Raw genomic sequence first — 11,091 nt, 5'->3', positions numbered from 1 at the left:
GCCTTCTCGCAGGCGTTGAGATACGTCATCGCTTTTACCAACTATGATTGGCTAGTGATAGAGTAGGCAGGCCAAAGCCAGAGTGAGCAAGCCGGAGCTCGCAAACTCCACCCACAATGGCCGACGGAGGAAAACAAATGGATTTGGTTGCAGATTTGCTGACAAAGCCATTTTCCAGACATACTTTTTCAGAAAAAAATGGACATCATTAAGAAAGGGTGGTCAACTCCGAAGCTAGCAAGCCTGTTACAACCGGGAAAGGGGTTTGTCCGCCACTTTCAGTTCGCTAACTTCGAGCGCTACCCCTGGCTCACGGGCTCCGAAAAACACTGCAAATTGTATTGCTGGGAGTGCTTGTTATTTGCCACCAATCAACAGGGTGTTTGGAGCAACACTGGATTTGCAAATTTGACTTTTTTTAACCAAAGCAGCAACGAGACACCAACGCACTGCCAAACACTTACAAGCAACGGTGCTCTCCAAAACTTTTGGGCAGACCCGAGTGGAGTTACAATTCAGCGAGCAAGTGTGCAGGGAGACGGAACTCCACAATGAAAAGGTAAAGAAAAACCAAGGCCTAGTGAGAAATGCAAGGCACGCCAATGGGTTTGTATATATTTTTTACACCAATCATTCAAGCTAATGAAAATTTGGGACTGATTTTTTTTCCAAATTAATGCATTCATGTTACTCTCAAAAATGCACTGCTCATGCAAACTTGTAGTAATAATCACAAACCAATCAGTACTATTTTCGTGAATATGAATCACAATATGACTTTCATACTTGCTCCTGAGTTTTCTGTTTTCTATTACAAAATATTGTTGTAGGACACTGGATTATAAATTGAAATAATACCAGAGTTAAAACCAAAGAGAAGAATAAACGAGCTACCCTGCATGATGATTACACCTCCATTCATATTTCTCTCAGTCAGAAAAGAACGACAGCCAAACAAGGAGAGAACAAGCCGAAACACAAACAAACACGCTGTTCAGTTCCTCGATCAGAAGCGCAGCTGGAAAAATCACCAGAGTACGTCAGCACAACATAACACGGCCATGTGATTTTAAATAATGTCGCACTTCACGTTCAAAAAATATGTTGTCTGATTGCGGTGTCGATATCAGGGAGGAACCAAAATCTAAATCTCTGATGTTATTTGCTTTTATTTGATCCGTTAATTTACAGTGAGAAAACATACATGCTGTTCACAATCTTTGGAGTTTAGCCTTGTTCCATCTGGCGTCCAGATGGAATTTTTTATTTCTGTTTGCACATTTTTGAACTTTTCTATGTGCACAGGATGCATATGAAGTGCTTATATTCAAATGTACAACTACCAAATTTCCCTGACTATACGTCACACTTATCAAAATAGTTTGACTAGCCCTAAGACTAATACTCAAATGTGATTTAAAGTAGGCCACCTTGTGGTATAGAGGTTCATTTGCCTGGCTCAATTCCCACTGGTGGCAAAATGATTGTGGGTGTGTATATTTGTTTGTTTCTCTGTGTGCCCTATGATTGACTGGCGACCCGTCTAGGGTGTAGACTGCCTGGGTTAGGCTCCAGCAACCCCATAACGATGGTCAAGGATGGTCAGTATGGACGATGAATGTGACTTAAAGTGTTTTTTTCTCTCTCTCTCTCTCTGACCACCGACTGCCTGTTGTGTTTTTTATAGGCTATAGTTATCTGAAAAACTATTATGTTAAAAGATGCCTCTCTAGACTGCTGTTCTACATTTTACCATTGTTACATTAATGTATTTTTTTCGTAGTTTTTGATAAAATTAAAAAATGCCCTTTCAAAAATGGGACTTACACTCCAGTGTGAATTAGATGCATTTTTCTTCTCTTTATTCTGTATTTTTCAACTCTTACAACTAAAACTCAGCTCCGACTTATAGTCCGAAAAATACATGACTCTTAATTAACTCCTGAACAATTTTCAATTAAAACCACAAATTGACATCTAGATGTGAAGTCAAAGAAAACAGAATTCAAAAAGAGATGAAAATTGATGCGATTTTGTTATCCAGCTTGAGCCACACTCACTCTACTTTGATGACTTTTGCATAATTTAGATCATCCTCAGAGCTTACAGGCACACAAATCATACATTTGTGTTTTAAAAAATGTTTTACCTGAGATCCCTTATATATTGAAACAATAGTCATATAAAAAAAACAATAAAGATAATATGAACTCACCAAAAGATTCTCTCGACCTGTTATGCTATTAATTAAATATATTAATGCCAAAGAATGAAAGTTTTTTAAGAATGAGGATGGTTTACATTTAATGCTCTTTTCAGTATACTACTTAAAACTTTCTTTCATTAATTTTCCGTACCTCACGGGGATCACAGGGATTCTAAAACCTATACAAGCCAACTGTGGGCAGCACGTGCTGTACACCCTCAATTGGTAGCCAGCCAATCAAAGTACAATGGCGGCGGATTGGTTGGTTTGAGCGTCGGCCTCGCAGGCCTGGAGTCCTGGGTTCAAATCCAGGTTAGTCCACCTGTTCGCATGTTCTCCCTGGGCTTGCGTGGGTTTTCTCTGGTTGCTCTGGTTTCCTCCCAGACTACAAAAAACATGCATGTTAGGCTGATTGGAAACTCTAAATTGCCCCTAGGTATGAGTGTGAGCATGAATGTTTGTTTGTCTCCTTGTGCCCTGTGATTGGCTGGTCACCGATTCAGGGTGTCCTACCGCCTCTGGCCTGAAGTCAGCTGGGATAGGCTCCAGCACCCCCTGTGACTCTATTGAGGATGAAGCAGTACAGAAAATGAATGAATGTTGTAATGTTGTAAAATTCATTTTCTGAACTCTATGACCTTTGACCCTAATAATCTAAAGCATCCTCTCCTACCTAAAGCAACCTAACCTGAGCATCTCTTTCATTTCATATTATGAACATATCATGGAAATTTCATAATAATCCCTTAATTCGGAACTGAATATGTAACCTCCACCTTCCAAAAGGAAGAGAGGTTAAAAAATAGATGAATTCTGAAACATTCACATATGATTTTTTAAACCACCCGTGTCAAAGTGGCGGCCTGCGGGCCAAATGTGGCCCGCCGCATCATTTTATGTGGTCCGAAAAAGTAAATGATGAGTGCCAACTTTCTGTTTTATGATGAAATTCAAATGAATATTGTAGATTATTTCCTGTGTTTCCTCATTTTAAATCAATAATTGCAAACAATTTGTACTAATTTGATTGTCCAAAATGATCTCTCGATTAGCACGATCGAGAAAGCTGTCAATTTATTAATCAATTAATTTTGGCAGCTTAGTTGGAAGACAAAACTGCCCTCCAGATGTAATTGAAACTACCACATGGCCCGCGACAAAAAAATGAGTTTGAGACCCCTGGTATTAACCAATATCTTAAAAGCTATCATGTATGACTTTATTTGAGAAACAGAGACTGACTTTAGAATGTTAACTGGTGGACAGACACCTATGTTTGCTGTGTGAGTGACCGTTTCGGGCAGTGGTCCCCAGAAAGGAATGCAGTCGGTGTGGTTTTTCATTTCCACCAATCTGGAATCCTAGAAGTGCAATCAGTGAATTGTAGTTAGGTGCTTCTTTTTTTCAGCAGAAACCTCATTGGTTAAACTGCTTGTGTTGGATCAGTTTGAACAAAAACCTGTCGAGGACCAGTTTGGAGAGTTCCAATTTAGGGGGTTGGTTCATTTGCCATACTTTTAACATTTAACAGTAAACATTATTGAATATTTGGCACGACCTTTCTCTTGCATTAGTTTATTCTGGTAATGATTGATCACTATGAGAAACACTGCTAAAGACATGTACAAAAATACAACTTTGCGAAGCTTTTTTTTGTGTCTTGCCCATGTCATGTATTTTGTATAAAGTGAGATGACTTCTGCCTTGTCTGTGCCCTACTTAAAACTATCCTGACATAGTGCTAGCTAGTGGCTTCCAACGGAAGAGCTGGTATAAAAGGGTCGACACAACAAACTGCCCACCTTTCAATGCGAAAGTATTTTAGGAGCCGCGCAGTGGACACACCACCGGCTCTCATTGATTTCTATGCATTTACAGACTGAGATTGGACCACTGAAAGGAAACTGCCAGTATGAAAGACTTGTTAGAGAAAAGATTATCTCACTGTGACTTACAGTCTTTCATACATGCAGAGCTGAGCTGAGAACTTTTTTTTAATACACCTCAATGTCAATACAAATGCACACTTTGTACGCCTTTTTTGTCTCTTTCTGTTTATCCTTTTCTGTAACTAAATTTCTTTCTGTTGACCAGAAAAAAAACACTTCTTCACATGCTCACACACGTGCACACACACCGTCCACATTAGATTCACTTGTCTGAAAGTTTAAATGCAAATCTGCAAAAGTGCTATTCTTGAAAGTGATAGACCCACGGTAGCTTGCCTTGTATGTTATTTTATGATTTCCTTTTATTATGTCGCACCTATTCAGCTCAGTGATGAGGATGGATGGGATAAAGTCACATTATTTTGTTGCTATGGATACTACAAACACGCTACATAGAAAATTCTCTGCAGAATAATAAGTGGCCAATCGAGTTTCTTTACTGTCCAACAAAAGGTTTTTTTTTCCTGTAAGACACATACACTATTTTTTTTCCGTAGGGTGGGGAAGATAAGAATAAGGAAAAAAACTAAGGAAAAGACACAAGAGGCACAGACTTGAAAAGAGCATACAAATGTTGTATAGTGACAGGTTTCTCCAGGCTCATTGAGATGAAATCTCAAGAGCAGAGGAGGACGAGAAAGAAAGAAAAAAGACTCGAGGCTACTGTACCTCTGTAAATGAAGAACAGAATGAGAAAGCAAAGTATACATTTCAAGTCACCAGTGGCATTTGTTAAGAGGCAGCCTGGCGTTTAGTAGGGCAGACTGAAGCTAAATGTTTTGAAAAGCTCTTCAGCGTGTACATGCATGTGCGCTTTTCGATTAATTGACAAACACTCGTCTAATACCTCTTCCTAATTTCTTCCTCCTGCTCTGAGCCTCACAGAACATAACCCCTGTGTGCAATGATGTCATTATGATACCATCTGTTTGCGGCAATGGTAGACGCAGCACACACTTGAGCACGGTGATGGCGGATCGGATAACAAGAAGAGGCAGAGAACCTATGGCATTTGCAAAGTGCACACTGAGTGTTCGCCGTGCACTCTGGACCAAGGCAGTTCCGGCATATGTTAAATGTGGAGTAAGAGGTGATTGTTACGCGCAGGAAGCTTTGCCTCGCTGGATCAAAAGCCGGCTTGAGATTGAGCAGTTGCCTTTGCTGTTCAAAGGCTTCGCACAGCCTTAAGTCAACAACTACTACAGCTGTCAAGGTCATAAGAGATGCGTGATGCGAATGTCTGCCAATGAGCCCCCCACCCGTTCCCCCGCCCCAGCCCATCTAGATAAGGACAGAGCTACACTCTAACACTACCTTTACATGTTTGTCATCTCTTATGGCAGGCGGAGGAGGAAACTATAACCTGACACTTGAGGGATGGAAAATACATCCAGTTTGAGCAACAGTAATATTACCACACAATCACACTGTGATCACACGTTTAGATCAATTGTCTCATCTCATCTCATTTTCTGAACTGCTTTATTCCCATTAGGGTTGCGGGGGTGCTGGAGCCAACCCTAGCTTGGCGGGGGACAACACCCTGAATCGGTGGCCAGGAGATTGCAGGGCACAAGGAGACAAAAGACAACCGTGCACACTCAAACCCATACCTAGGGGCAATTTAGTGTGTCCAATAAATCAACTGTTATATTAGTAAATATACTGGTGAGTATAATGAACGTTTGCTCAGACAAGAATGTGAACTTGAGAATATTGTCATTAATGGCGGGCAGGTTTTCAAGACGGGCGGCCCACTGGAGTCATTGGTTAGCGCGTCGACGTCAAAGCTCTGGGGTCCTGGGTTCAAATCCAGGTCAGTTCACCTGTGTGGAATTTGCATGTTCTTCCCGGGCCTGCGTGGGTTTCCTCCCACATTCCAAAACATGCATGGTAGGCTGCTTGGACACTAGGTATGGGTGTGTGTTTGTGTGCATGGTTGTCCGTCTCCTTGTGCCCTGCGATCGGATGGCCAGAGATTCAGGGTGTCCTTCGCCTCTGGCTCGGAGACAGCTGGGATTGGCTCAAGCATTCCCCGTGACCCTAATGAGGATAAAGCGGTTCAGAAAATGAGATGAGATGAGGTTTTCAAGACATTGAATTTATCACAATTAGACTGGTCTCGTTTCAAATAAATAGTATTGTGGTTAGTGTTTCAAAGTAGGATTAGTGTTCAAAAGAATGGACTTCCAACAAGAGCTAGGGTCTGAATAAAGGTTTTTGAATTGCAGTTAGGGTTCAAAAGAACGGTTTCAAACAAGGGAAAGGGTTCCCAACAAGGATTACGAACGAAAATTAGCGTTTCATATTAAGGTTTCAACAAAAATTAGTATTTCAAACGAGGTTTACTGGGCGGCCCGGTGGCACGAGTGGTTAGCACTTCGGCCTCACAGTGGGAAACCTGGGTTCAAATCCAGGTCGGTCCAGCTGTGTGTAGTTTGCATGAAATGGGTTTTCTCCAGGTACTCTGGTTTCCTCCCGCATTCCAAAAACGTGCATGGTAGACTGATAGGACACTCTAAATTGCCCCAGGTATGAGTGTGAGCGTAAAGGGTTGTTTGTCTCCTTGTGCCTTGTGATTGGCTGGCCGCCAATTCAGGGAGTTCCCCGCCTCTGACCTGATGTCAGAAGGGAAAGGCTCCAGCACCCCCGAAACCCAAGTGAGGATAAAGTGGTTCAGAAAATGAGATGAGATGAGAAACTAGGTTTAGTGTTTCAAATCTGGCTTCATCTTGGATTAAGATTTCAAACTAGGATTAGGGTTACATTTACAGCACATTGTTCATAGTATTTTTTTTAAATGTACTCCTAAATAATCTGTTTACAGATACTGACACAAATGGGTCAATGAATGTATTTGCATTGGCAGCTGTGCTCGTATCAAAGTGTATATTTAAGAGCTCAGTGTAACTGATTAATTCTGTTCCTCTGATTGAAAATATGTCAACGTGAAAATTCATTTAAAGCAGATTTTTATTAAATTTCTACATTTCTAATGTCGAAAAGTCAAAGAACAAAAAAAATCTTTCTCACTCTGAAAGCTTTGGTTATAAATGTGCGCGTGTTTAATTTAGCAGATCAATAAAAAATATTCTGTAGATATTTGTAGTCCGACCCATGACCGTATTTGATGAAGCATTTTAACCTGTGTATTAAATGTAGAAAAACAGCAGGTACAAGAGAAAGCGCATGGGCAGACGCTGTGCCGTGCATGCATGAGCAGGCAGAACCAATGTAGCAAATGAATTTGGAGGGCCATAATGAGAGATGGCACTGGGCTCCGGCCTGATTTCACAGCCACATCATTAGGGCGACGCGGTCCCGGCCCTTGAATGAACACACACACAACAAAGCACAGCAGCCCTTGCAAAGACGAACAAGGTCAAACACGATGCTTGCAGCCTAATGAGAGTTGACATATTGAGAAGGAGATGTTCCAGACTTAAAACTTAAATTTGTGAGGGGGGGTTGAGTGTCTGAATCAATTCAGAATCATAGGCAAATCCTAACATGACAAATATCACATATGTTCACACTGTCGCACATCACCCTCTACATGACCTTCATGTTACTGCCTAGCAGCCAGGTGTTGAGGTTTTGGGGCTATGTTGACAAGGGTGTTATAGAGTTATTAACAGAATCTCCAGCCATCATATACAACTCTGATTGTTGTTAGAATTTGTTGTTAGTGTGTATGGAAAAACAATGGAAGTGATAGTGGCCACTTTATGCTCAAGGATTTGAAAGAAACACATGACCAAGGCCAGGGCAAGTGCAGAAGTAGCTTGACCAATTATTACAAGCACAATGTACAAAAATACAGAAAAAATATTAACAATTTCATTTTCAGAATCATTGCCTACATTTTTCATGTCGGTCAGCAATCAGATTAAAATCATACATGAGAAAGATTACTATGATGCTGATGCCTCACATTTTTGGTTATTTTGAGTGGCAAGTTTGACCAAATGCAGTGTTACCTCTAGTTATGAATGCTTCTATATACTGAATATTCAGGTTATGAAAAGCCCCAAAAATTCGCCCCAAGATGTAAAAAAAAGTTTGAAAAGATCAAATGAAATCAAACATCCCCCCTAACGTAAATAAACTGCATTTTTAAAAATTGTCTTTGTTATTGGCCACAGTTGTTTTCCCATAGGCTATTTCGCAACACCTCGCTGGCCTCCCATTGGCTACAAGAATGCTGTGTCTCCATGATGCCGTAACCAAGGTTAAAATGTTTGACAGTTATTTCTTTTGTATACAATATTAGCTTTTATTGAACTTCTTGTCACCCATTATTGCCTCTTTTCACTTTATCAAATGATTATTTCCGCTGAAGCGAACATACATAATCAAGTGGTACAATACAAGATTGGTTAGCAAATCTGGCTCACAGTTATGAGATCGTGGGTTAAATCCCAATCACTGTGTGGAATTTGCATTTTATACCTGTCCGATCATTCTTTTTTTACTCTGTGAACGTTGGATTTCTCCCACATCCCAAATAAATACATGGTAGGCTGGATGACCACTCGAAAATTGCCCCTGCAATTCATGGTGTTGCCCACCTACTGCACATAGAGGGCCTGGATAGGTTCTATCCCCCCTGTGACCTTTGTCTTGAAAAAGGTATGGTAAATGAATGAATGAATGCACATTATCAGGGTATTGTCCTGTAAGTTAAGTGTTTGTTGTATCACCTCTTGCTCTGCTGGTAAAGGGACATGTATGGCCGTTCTACTTCCGTGATTTAAGAAATATCACAACTGTTGATTTGAGTATTTTCCATGATATATGATTAACAATTAATTACAATATTGACACTGGCTTCAGTGCAGGAAAGCATGGGATCGATTACCCTTGATGGCGGTATGATTGGCGACCAATCTAGGATGTTGTCAGCCTTTCGCCCAAAGCTGGCATATAAACTCCTGCCACCCTTGTTAGGATGTAGGGAAGATAAATGAATGAAATCATTTTAGAATTTTGTCAATATATCGTCATACTCCCTCAGCTCTAGTAAATCCCTCTCCCTGAATAAAAGATTATATGAACTGCAATTTCTGAGGATGTACTGCTACATTCTCCCGGAGGAGAAATGTTTATTTTTATGCAAGTTTGGGAAAAGGATTCCTATTTAAGAGGGTCTGATCTTTGATTCTGTCTAATGGTGAAAGTTAGTTTAAATCTCTCTATACAGTCGTGTACACGCATCCACAAATTTGTATAAAACAGACAGTGACTTGGAGTGAGTCCAGATGGCTAACCTTAAAGACAGCAGTCTACAGCTGTGCCCTCTCCCACAACTCATTTGATGACTAGTAACATGGGATAGATCTGACATTTGTGATGACAGCCTGGAGCTTGGCAAAGAAGCGAGGATGGTTGGTAATCGCAGCGGTGACACCATTATGGCGACGTTTAGAGACCTCCTCTAAAGATAAAAAAAGATGAGTAAAAGCTCACATCATCGTTTCTTCTCAGCAGATAATTGTCATTGGAAACCTGCTTCCATCATAGTCACTGAAATTGTGCTGGTAAGAGTGGCATCGCATACTTTTTGGGCAACACAGTGACTCATTCTGAATGGAGTCTCACTATGATTTGATCACACCGCACTTTAAAAAAAGGAGTATTTTTGAAAATATTTTTGTCAATGAGAGCTTCAATTGTGTTCAAAGCGTTGTTTGTTTTTCTAGCTGCATTTGAAATTCTAAAATGGTACAACCAGCAATGTCCTTATGTCTGTCTTTTAGCTCAGATCTTCTGTGGGATATCAGATGTCTTTGTTCTATGTCATCAGTAGATTGAGGAAAAATAACATGAAAAAATGTGTTTGAGTGTCTTTTCTACTCTGTTAATCAATGTATTACGTTATGTCCACTTCTTAAAATGAAAACGTAAATCAAAACATGTTCAGGAGGTGACATTTTAAACACTGTCAAGGACAGTGGTCACTAAAGTGGACAGCTATGCAAAAATTGGCACAATTCCGCCTTTAGAACATAAGTGGCTATTTTTGGTAATTAATAAAAAATAAAATAAAATATTCTTATTTAGGCGGCCTTATGGCCGGGTGGTCAGTCCGTCGGCCTCACAGTCCTGGGGTTAAGGATGTAATCCCAGGTACAGACCTCACTATGTGGAGTTTGCATGTTCTCCCCGAACTTGCGTGGGTTTTCTCCAGGTACTCTGGTTTCCTCCCACTTCCTAAAACATGCTTGATAGGCTGGTTGAACATTAGTAGGAATGGTTGTCCATCTCCTTGTGACCTGTGATTGTCTGGCCACCAATTCAGGTGGTCCCGCACCTGGTAGCCAAAGTCAGCTGGTATAGGCTCCAGCACCCCACACGAGCACAAGCAGTACAGAAAATGAATGAATATTCACATTCATTGTGTTTTCTGACACTTAATTTTTTTATGATCATATACATTTATAACTGACATCAATGTTAATTGAAACTAAGTTCATGAAATTACAACAAACAAAAATACCCTGACACTGCCGCAGGTAATTCATTAAATTTGTTGATTTTTTCATGGAATTTAACTAGCCGCTTGATGGTGTAGTGCTTTCGGTGCGGGCAGTGTGGTATCGAATCCTACTCAGTGGGAGTTTCAATGTGTGTCATACAACTAACTAGCAACCAGTCTTGAGCGTAGTTTGCTTTTTGGTTGATGTCAACTGGGATAGGCTCCAGTACACCGTAGCCTTGACAAGGATAAGCAGTGCTAAAAATGGATGGTATTAAACTCAACCCCTGCCATTGACAGCGATTAGTTTCCATTTGCTATCTCCAGTCAAAATTGACTGGATGTCTAACACCATCTATGGCAGGCAATTAATTAAATATAGTACCTTTTACTCCTTAAGGGTTACAAAAAATAATCATAAAGCAAGCATGAAAGGGTTAAGCCATCCAGCTTTTTGT

This window comes from Stigmatopora nigra, chromosome 1 (genome assembly GCF_051989575.1).
Source record: "Stigmatopora nigra isolate UIUO_SnigA chromosome 1, RoL_Snig_1.1, whole genome shotgun sequence".
NCBI lineage: Eukaryota > Metazoa > Chordata > Actinopteri > Syngnathiformes > Syngnathidae > Stigmatopora > Stigmatopora nigra.
Note: the sequence above shows the minus strand (reverse complement) of the source record.